General features: G+C 43.9%; 1 protein-coding gene across 1 annotated transcript in view; it reads left to right on the forward strand.

The window, feature by feature from the left end:
• Positions 1-2,553: 2,553 nt before the first annotated feature.
• LOC102005144 (cytidine monophosphate-N-acetylneuraminic acid hydroxylase) overlaps positions 2,554-10,088 on the forward strand; it is a 188,869-nt gene continuing 181,334 nt past the window's right edge. The window contains exon 1 of the mRNA XM_013503836.1: positions 2,554-2,641. The gene's annotated coding sequence lies outside the window, so the exon portion shown is untranslated. The remainder of the gene's footprint in view (positions 2,642-10,088) is intronic.

The following is a 10,088-nucleotide window of genomic DNA, read 5'->3' on the forward strand; positions in this document are numbered from 1 at the left end:
TCAAATTTTAATTGATTCTCTCCTGGCTTCCTACTGGGGACTAATCAATCTCCCAATCCTATGGACAAGCTTATGGGAAAATTAAATAAAAGAGACAATGTAATATGTTTGTGGGGATCCAGGAAGGTCAGAGCTCTGGACTCTGGACTCTCGGTGTTTATTGGGTTCATAACAAATCAGGGGAGTGCAGGGAGGTAGAGGGCACATCTGAGGCAAAAGGTGCACAAAATGAGCCCGCCTTGACAAGTTAGAACAAGGACATTCCAAGCAGTGAACCTTGCTAATTGAGAAGATTTTCTTATCTCTAATGTTGGCAATTAGGCCGTTTGATTTCTGAGTGAGTCGTGTCTTCAGTGGTGGTCTTATCTTGCCTTCAAAGACTGTGAATATGAGCTTTCTCAACACAGCCAGAGAGCACTGTGGTCAGCAATTTAACCCTCACAAATCCAGGTCCTCAGCAGCTCCCTCCCTCCCTCTTTCTCTCCCTCCCTCCCTCCTCCCGCTTCCTGAGTATTTCAGCAGGAAGTCACCAGGGCTGGCGGGCCCAGGTGCTAAGCGCATGGTGGTGGAACAGCTTCCGTGTCATCCCTGGCGGTATGTGGGAGCAGGAGCAGGGAGAAGAGACAGCCATAAAGGAGGGTGTGGGAGAGGAGGGGACCCCACAAGATGCACATGGGGCTGAGGGACTCTGGGAACTGAGCCAGGAGGTTGGTAGTTTACTCGAGTATCTGTCCTTCAATAAAATGACCTGGGCTTCCTCGAGAAATGGGCAATACTGAGGCCAGGGTGAGGAAGGTAGAATGTGATCCTGGAATACCTGGCGTCAGAAAGTAAGAAAATGATCAAAAAATGACAAGAACATGTCAAAAGGACACAAGAGTTTCCTTGGGTGGAGATTTAACAGAGAAAATCTGATATAATTTAACCAGCAAAATAAATAATGATAAAAATAGCATGGTGATACACGCCTATAATCCCACTTACTTGGGAGGCTGAGGCACGAGGATCTAAAGTTTGAGATCAGCCTGGGAAACTTAGTGAGATAGAGTCTCAAAATAAAATTTAGATAGGCCTAGGGAAAGTAGTTCAGTGGTAAAGTGCTTATCCAGCATGTGTGCGGCACTGGGTTCAACCTCCAGTACCACAACATAACATAACGATAACAAATTATAACCCACTGAAGAAACTAGTAACCTGTGAGCTTGTAGCAATATAAATAGATGGAGAAATAAAGGGATTTCCTCACAACAGAATTCCAATTCACAAATAAAAAGAATTAGAAAATCACCACTTGGCAACCATCAATGTTATAACTACTTGAAACATCAGTGTATACTAAAACTACCAGGAAAAACATTTTGATACTTACATAATCTTTTTTTTTCTTTTCCTTTTTATTTGGTACCAGGAATCAAACTCAGGACCTTGCACTTGCCAAGCAGGTGCTACACCACTGAGCAATATCCCCAGCCTCTATTTACAGTCTTGGCCTGAGTATTCCACCACTGAAAGTGGATCACTGGGGTCCACTGCTAACAACAAAAGCTTAAGCCGGTGTCCCTGAAGTGATGGTGAATGGGTCACCCGTAGCCCAGTGAGTTTTGGTTTAGGGTTTCTGTCACAGCATAAGCACTGGTAATTCTCACCCAAACTACTGTGTTCTAAACAAGGAAAATATGTTCCAGATCCTAGATCCCCGCTTAGTCAAAGGGGTTCCATGTATTTAGGCCAGTTCTTCAGGATGAGCTATCAATCCCTCAGCAAGTCAGGATGATTCTGAGACAAAGGAGTCTGCAGTGGTTAAAACTGCCCTCAGGCACGCCTCAGTGAGACTACAGCAGCACTGTCGGATAGAAACATAATGCAGTCCATCAATGCAGCTTTGTAATACTAAATTTCCCAGCCCTAAGAAAAGCAAAAGGAGGACTGGGGATATAGCTCAGCGGCACAAGCGCCTGCTTGGCAAGTGCAAGGTCCTGAGCTCGATTCCCCGTACCCCCCAAAAAAAGGAAAGCAAAAAGAAATAGGTGAAATTAGCTTTAATGATATACTTTATTTAACCTGATTCTATCTAAGCTATCATCATTTCAGTAATAAGAAAATTGTTAGTGAAATACTTATACGCCCTTTTAACACTAAGCGTTTAAGATTCAGCAGTATTTTATACTTAGCCCACATGTGATTCTAAGAGCCACCGTCTAAGGGCTCAATAGCCTTGCAAGACTGTGAGGCTGCAGCTTCATTCTTGACCCGTGTGGCTCTAGGACAGGGGTTGTCTGTTGGGAGCCACTGGAGCTGGTTGTTGGTCATGCGTGTGAGGGTGGGACAGATCCAGAGTGCCTCAGGCAGTCAAGCTACCTCAGTATTGAAAAAAGTATCCTGCTTGGACAATTACAGTCTTAGTCTTAGTCTTAGTCTTACTCTTAGTCGCTAGGCAACATTATCTCTCAGGATATTATTTTGCAAGTGTATAAAACAAACGCCGTTACTGTTGGAGTCAGTCCTCTTGCTTATCAGGCAAGAGGTAACTCCACCTGACCCCGGCTATCATCTCTTGTCTTTATTTTCTATATCCTGTCACTGTTTTCTCCCAGGGACCACGGAGAGACCACTGACTCCCACAGTGGCCAACCTATGGCAGGTGTGTTACTCATTTCTTTTAAGACAAATGATGTTAATGCATGAGTTGTTTTTTCTAAACTTAAACCTCAGTATTTGGGTTGAATTGCCATGTTGGCACTCTGTGATGAACTAGTGGGTTTTGGGTTGCAGTATGGGCCCTTATCTCTAAAAGGTTCACCATCACAGACTCCTATCGCTGCAGCAGACAGGTTCTGGGCACTTTTCCTTCTAGGTAGTGTCAGCCTGTTCTACACACCCTGATGGAGCTAAGTGTTAGCAGACTTCCCTAGTGGTCCCTTTTAATGCTCCTTAAACTGGGGGTTCTTCACCCTAGAGCACCAGAAGCACTTCGCTGGCAGCTCCTGTAGCATAAGGGACCCCCCACCCCCCCACTCCAACCACAGAAACACTGTCTAGGACAGAGGGAAGGAGTTAGAGCCCATCCTAGACTATGAGAGCATCTGCTATGTGGATGAGCTTCTATCGAAGCCATGAGAGTAGCTAAAATAAATTGGTGAAACAGGAGCACTAGCAAAATAAGCAATAACAAAATACTTAAGTCCGTGGCAGAAAAACAGGAGACAGAAGGGTGTGGAAGAAGCAAGAAGAATTCTGAAGGTTTGGGAGCCATCACAGTAGCTCCCGCATCAGGAAGATTCAGAGCACAGTACCTTCTCAGGCACACTGGGAGCAGAAATGTTTAATCTGGAATTTTGTCTTAGAGGGTTTAGAGCTGGGCTTCAGGGGACCTACAAGGGTCTAAAATTATGAGCAAAATATTGTTTACTGGTATGAATTACCCATAGAAGAGAGCGAACCATGGTTTATGGCTTATTGGGCCAGCAGGTAATAAGTTAAATTGAGAATTGTCCTTGTGTGAAGGCAGGAGGTTCGTTGGGGCTTCTGAATCAGATCTGTCATTTTCCAGCCTAGAAAGCTGAAATAGATTATGCTGAGTCATTTGCCAAGCAAGATCTTTGCAGGCTACCAACCAGTGGGAATGTAACAATGCAGGCTTCAGGGACCCTAGATGACCTCTAAGACTCAAGAAAACAACGAAGCACCTGCAAGTCACTGAAAACCCACTTGAAGAGTTCTTGATGCCACGGATCATTGGAGACAAGCTGGCGCTTGCCTTCTCTGCTCTTCTGGAGCTCCTGATTTGCATCACACACAGGGTGCCATTCTAACCACGTGATATCCAGGGCTTCTCAACCTTGCCACTGTTGGCATTTAGGGCTGGTTAGTTCTCTGTTGCCCAGGTTGGATGGGGGAGAGACTATTCTGGGCATTTTAGACCATTTGGAAGCATCCTTGGCTCTGCCCACGAGATGCCAGTAGCATCATTTCTATCCCTATACCCGCAGTTGTGTCGGTCACCATTGTCCTTATTTATTTATTAATTTTTTTCCTTTTTAATAGGTGTACACACTACTGGGTACAGTGTGATATTTTGACCCACAGTGCAATGAATAGAGATCAGATCCAGGTTTTCAGTATTTCCATCTCCTTATCATGTCTTGATGTTTGAAGCCACTGCATTCCTCTCTTCCAGTTCTTCATAAAAGAGAGAATGATTGTTGTAAACTAGAACAGGAGAACACATTCTTCCTGTCTAACATTATCCAAACTCACTGTATCCCCCAGACCCTTTTCCCTTCCCAGCTTCTAGTAACCACCATTCATTTTCCTCTTCTACTTTGAGATCAACTTTCTTTTTAGCTAGCACATGAGGGAGACACATAGTATTTGTCAATCATAGCTGTTTTTAGACATTGCCAAATGTTGGGCTGGGGTGGGAGGACAAAAATTACCCCTGGGTGAGAACCACTGTCTCCTACAAAAGCTATTTTAACAGAGGTTGGTGTACTAGATTAAATATCACATTGGCCAAGGCAAACAAGTGTGACTGACATACTGGCACGTAAGTGGTCAGCTCTTGCATTCCTGGATTATTCATGCCCTACCAACTGTTTCCAAGTAAGCAATGGGTTAAAAGCATTGAAAAACAAGAAAATAAGAAAGGAAGTATTTCATTCTACCTGTTCTCTTAGGAGTTCCTGAATTCTGCATCAGAAACAAATTGAGCTTTGTATTTTCCTTTTTGAGCTGCAAAATGTAGGTTGTCAGCTTCTCCAATATGATGAGGAAGAGTGCAATTAGAATCTCCCCCAGAAGAAGTTTGAAGATCCCCTCACACAATGCATGCCAGTCAGCACTCCTCACAGAAAGGACCCCCCGGGGCTGGGGATTTAGCTCAGCGGCACAGTCAGGTCTGCACAGTACCTGCCTGGCAAGTGCGAGGTCATGAGTTCAATTCCTGGTACCAGAAAAAAAACAAAAAAAATACATAAATAAATAAAAAGAGAACTCCCCCACTTCCTTCGGTGCCCAACACTCACTGTAAAATGAAAAAGAAAAAAAATCTGTTCTTCATCATTATCCCTTAAAATTAGCATGGTGAAACACAATTTTTTTTTTAAACACAATTTTTAAAACCCACTGTCAAATCAACCAACCAACCAACCAACCAACCTGTTCTTATGCAATTATGCATCAGATAAAGCTGACGAGCTGCAGAGTTCTCTTTTTTTACATCTCCCCACATTGCCCAGCACTGAGGTACTTGTGCCAAGGATATAAATAGGAAAAAAACCACACTTTAAACCAAATCTTAGATGTAAACAAATGAATGTGACATGGCTTCACATGAATCTTAAGGTCTTAGCTAGGTGGAAATAGTTTCCCAGAGGCTGGAGCCAGAGAAGCCAGGACTGTGAGCAGCAGCCAGGATGGGGTGATGCGAAGTAGAAAGGTGAGGCTTCTTGTAAGCCCCAGCCGGGGCAGAGCTCCCTCTTGAAGGATAACAGCATGAGAGAATCTCTGTCTCAGGAGGCTGAGCCTCTGTGGGAGAGGCTGTTGCCTGGGAAGAGGGAAGGGATCTGAGCACCCCAGGTGACCAGCCTGCAATTTGGACCAGAAAGAAAGGTGTTAGATATGGGTTAGAATGAGTGACTTCATCCTGGCTAAAATGCACCTGCTTTATCTTAAGATACAGTCAAAGGCTTGGTTAAATGCTCCTGAAGCATCAACGCTATCAGCATTCACGGTGGTTCCTCCATCCTACACCGTGCGAGGTGTTTGGCATCTCAGAGGGCATCTCCAGCCAGCGGAAGTTTCCCTGGGATCTTGCCCACAGATTCGTTGGGGGGCAGGGTTAAGATCTGGAAAATAGTAGGCCAGGGGTCTTCCTTGACTCTGCCACAGCCTCTGGCCCAGTCTGCTTTCTTGTGTCTCTGGGGAAATCCTGCACCTGGCTCATGGGAGCACATGTCCAAAGGCCCTCTGCGGGCAGCAGAGCCGCAAAGGGTGCAGGGTGCAGCTTCTGCATCACCCCTTTTAGGACAAAAACCTCTGGTCTCCTGACCTCTCTTGGTGAGGGTCATTGCCTTGCTTTGAACTGAAAGCCTCACCCAGGGAGGGTGGCTGAATAAGAGCCCTGGGGTGGAGTTGCTGACAGGCAGAGCCCTCAACCTAGATTCAGTGGGGCAAGGTGGGCGCAGAGAGCCATGCTTCTGCGAGTGAGTGCCTCAGAGGACGGTGACTCAAGTTGCTGCCCTTCACCAGGTTTGCTGTGTGATTAGTCTGCCTGTTCTGGGCACTAGAAATTGGATAACTGTCAGCTGGTATTGTCATTTTTATCAGAGGAGCACCTTAATTTAGGATTTAATGAATTTTACTTTGCTTTTTTTTATTTAAAAGAGTAAAAGAAGGATAACATAGTTTTATTTTGTTGTTCACACTGACAATACTCAATTCATTATCATTAGGCCGTGTAGTTCTGGTGATAGATTCCCAACCTTCTTTCTTACACGTGGCCAGGGGAATAGTTCTGTTCTGTGCCTCGGCTCCCAGGTTTTTTGTTGGTTGTCCAGGACCTGTGTAGTTTATTCTCTGATATACTGTACCACAGGTGGTTCTGCCTTAAAATGCCCTACCTTTGGGATGTCAGATATCAATAGCCACCGCTCATTTTAATATCCAGAAAGCAGGAACCAGGTCCCATGCTGAGTGACAGTGAACATTTGAGTTCTTAGGAGCACACAAAATTGTTTGCCACTTCTTAGCTCAGGTTGTTGGCCCAGCTTCACACTGCTCCCTGCTGCCCCACTGCTCCCTGCTTCTCCACAGATCCCAGCTTCTCCACTGTCCCCTTTCTGAGTGATGTATTATTTGTACTCCAAGGGACCTGAGCAGTACTTACGGTAATCTTCAATTCCCGCTGAATAGGTATCCTGAAACATATTGAAGTTCCTGTAGGTGGATTTTAAGTCTTGCCAAGTGTACACAATCTGTGATGACCAACCAGATACGGTAGGTCTATTTCAACAAATAGGAACTTGTTTCCACGGACATTGGCTTCCTTACATTCAGAAACACCACATAAGTATCATAAAAATAAATATTTGGTCTTGTTTTTTCAATACTAAGTCTTGGTAGCATATTTAATATGAAGCCTCAATAGTTCTCATCCAGCGTGACAGTCACTCTGAGCCTGCTAGGGACTGAACCAAGTATTCACCAGGCCACATCAGCCCTGGTGCTTGATGCTTGCAACTTGTCCCCTGTAAACATACAAGTCTCACAAGGCTTCTCATTAGAAAAGTACTGGGGACCCCTGCAGTGGGCTCCAATCTCCTGCCAGTGTTATGGTGCATGGTGAAAACAAAGAGTAAGAGATAAAATGGCTGTGCAAGGAGGAACTGGGATGACCGATTGTTCCCAGGGAACAAAAGGCCACAAGGCAGCCAGAACCTGGACATGTATTGATTGAGGAAAATGATGAGGGGATTGACTCAGAGAGAGGGTGGTGGTGGTTTTCTGCTAGTGAGGGTCTGTATGTTGGTGAGGATGGTGGGCAGGTTATCAGGGAGTTTGTCCTTTCCCCATGGTGAAAGCCTGCTTCTTTTATTACTGTGCAGTTCCCAAGGAACCAGGATGTCTTCAACTGATGCAGTCTTGCCCTGTGGCATCACAGCATCATGGGACTGGTGAGGCTTCAGCTGTGACCAGAAGAAAGCAGGGAGTTTCTGTGGTCCAATCTGGCTCAAAGTGCAGGACAAGGATAACTTCATACATCCCCTAGACTCAGTTTATAATCTGTGGTCTCTGAAGTTTTCTCCTGTTTTTGTAATTGTAGCAGTTGAAACACTGCGACTTGAGGCTGGAGAGTCTAGGTGTTGTTAGGTTTGATGTCCCTTGTCTTGGTTGCTTTTCTCTCATTGCTGGGACAAAATACCTGACACCCAAAATGAAGGAAGGAAAGGTTTATTTAGCTCACAGTCTGTGGAGGCTTCAGTCCATACTCGGCTGGCTCCAAGGCAGAGTGGCAGAGGGCTGCAGTTCATGGTGGCAGAACACAGCAAAGCAACAAGCACAAAAAAGGGAGGAAAGGCGGCAAGCAGCCTCTTTCCCTCCCTTACATTGTATGGAGACTACCTGCCCCAGGGTGGGTGTAGCACTCACACTCATAATCCCAGTATTGGATCATGGATCAATCACAAATCCTAGGAGCCCACCCCATGACTGCATGAGGATTTGGGGGGACATGCAGACACAAACCATAACATCCCTGTAGCAGACTAAGAACAGAAATGAAAGGCACAAGCATGTTAATATATTATTTTTTGTTTGTTTGTTTGTTTTGTTTTATTTTTTTTCCAGTACTGGGAATCGAACTCATGACCTTGCACTTGCCAGGCAGGCACTGTGCCACTAAGCTAAATCCCCAGCCCCTACAAGCATGTTAATATAATCAGTCAAGTGTAGACCCAAGATGGACCTGGTGGCAGCAAACTTAACCACGGGTCTGAGGACTTCCTCTCTCGACAGCCATATATTCTGGGATGGCATCCACAATGATGTTTAATGATGTTCGTATACAAGTTTATCCTCACCTCCATGCTATTAACTATATTAGGTCATCTCATTTCTCTTTGGACATCTTTTTATAGAATTCGTGCTCTAGGTGTGCTTGTCTATTTGTCCTTTTATTGCAGATACCTAAGTTATTTAGAAATATTGGAGGCAGTCAGACAGGGCTGAGCCCAGGAAAGGTCAGTGCAGAAGACAACTGTGGCTGAAGGAGCATTCGCTGAAAGCCAGACTTTAAGAAAAAGAGGAACTACTCACTCATGTACTTCCCCTAGGGATGAACAGCAGTGATTGATATGCTCAGTATGCACCCATCCCCTTGGGGTGGAGGACCAAAATTCCTTAACCCACCCCTTCCAGGAAAGTCCTTGGCTGTCCCATGTGTGCTTGCTACATGACTTGCTTCCCCATTTGATCCCCATTTAATCAATATTACCCAAGTGACAATATTTGTTGTAATTTTATTAGTTGACTATAGTTTTATCCAACCTCACACCCATCCTGTGATTTTTCCATTGGATCAATATTACCTAAGCAACTATGTTTGTAATCTTTTTGATTAATTGTATTTCTGTCCCACCTTGAACCTGCCTCACTTATGGTTTTGATCAATAAACACCCTTGAGAAGTGGGTTGGTGGGCAACCCCATTTCTGGGCCCCCTTCTGTCCCTCTTAGAAGATTTTCTTCCTTTCAATAAATTCTTCTATTTCAATAAATTATTCCTGCTTTAATCTCCATGTTCCTAGAATCTATTCCTCGATTATAGTCAACATGAACTTGGTGTTCCAGACATCTAGCAGATTGGGAGTTTCTTTCCCCTATATCACTTTTGCCAGTGAAGTTCCACTCAAACCTGTTTACTGTCTGTTTGTTGTTTTTGTGCTGTTTTATGTCTTTGTATTTGTAAATTTATTTTTGTTCTATTCTGCTTAAAATAAAAAAAAATAATTTTTTTGGTAAAGGTGGTAAGGTCTAATTTTTTCTGGGTAACTGTATTTCCCATTTTGGTTCAGTAATTATGTTTTTAAGGAAAGGTATGTGGGCATAGTTTATTTTTTATTTTTGAATCCCAGCCTTTAGTGAATGTGTTTTTGGCTCTAATTGTTTTTTTGTGTTGAAAGCTCAGCCCTGTCTAAGTGTCTATAATATTTATACCTAACTTAGCTGTGTATAATACTGTTTTTGAAGAGCTATCCCTAGCTGTAGTTAGAAGAGAATGAGCATAGATTTCATCTGAACTTTGAGCTGAGAGGGGTCAATGTAAGGGGAGACTGTAGTCAGGAGCCTTCTTTGGAGAACTAATCTACTAGAGCTTAGACAGAAGTCATGTTGTAGTTTAACAGTTATGAACTCTTACAGATTTTATTGTAATTTATTTTTAATGACCCATAACAGTAGTCAATTACTGGTGTAGCTGGAAACTGCCACAAGGGGTTAATGATTGGAGCCCCTTCGTATAGCTAGCTTATTATTATTATTATTATTATTATTATTATTATTATTTTGGTATTGGGAATCAAACTCATGACC

This window comes from Chinchilla lanigera, unplaced genomic scaffold (genome assembly GCF_000276665.1).
Source record: "Chinchilla lanigera isolate Chin_1 unplaced genomic scaffold, ChiLan1.0 scaffold00082, whole genome shotgun sequence".
Taxonomy (NCBI): Eukaryota; Metazoa; Chordata; class Mammalia; order Rodentia; family Chinchillidae; genus Chinchilla; species Chinchilla lanigera.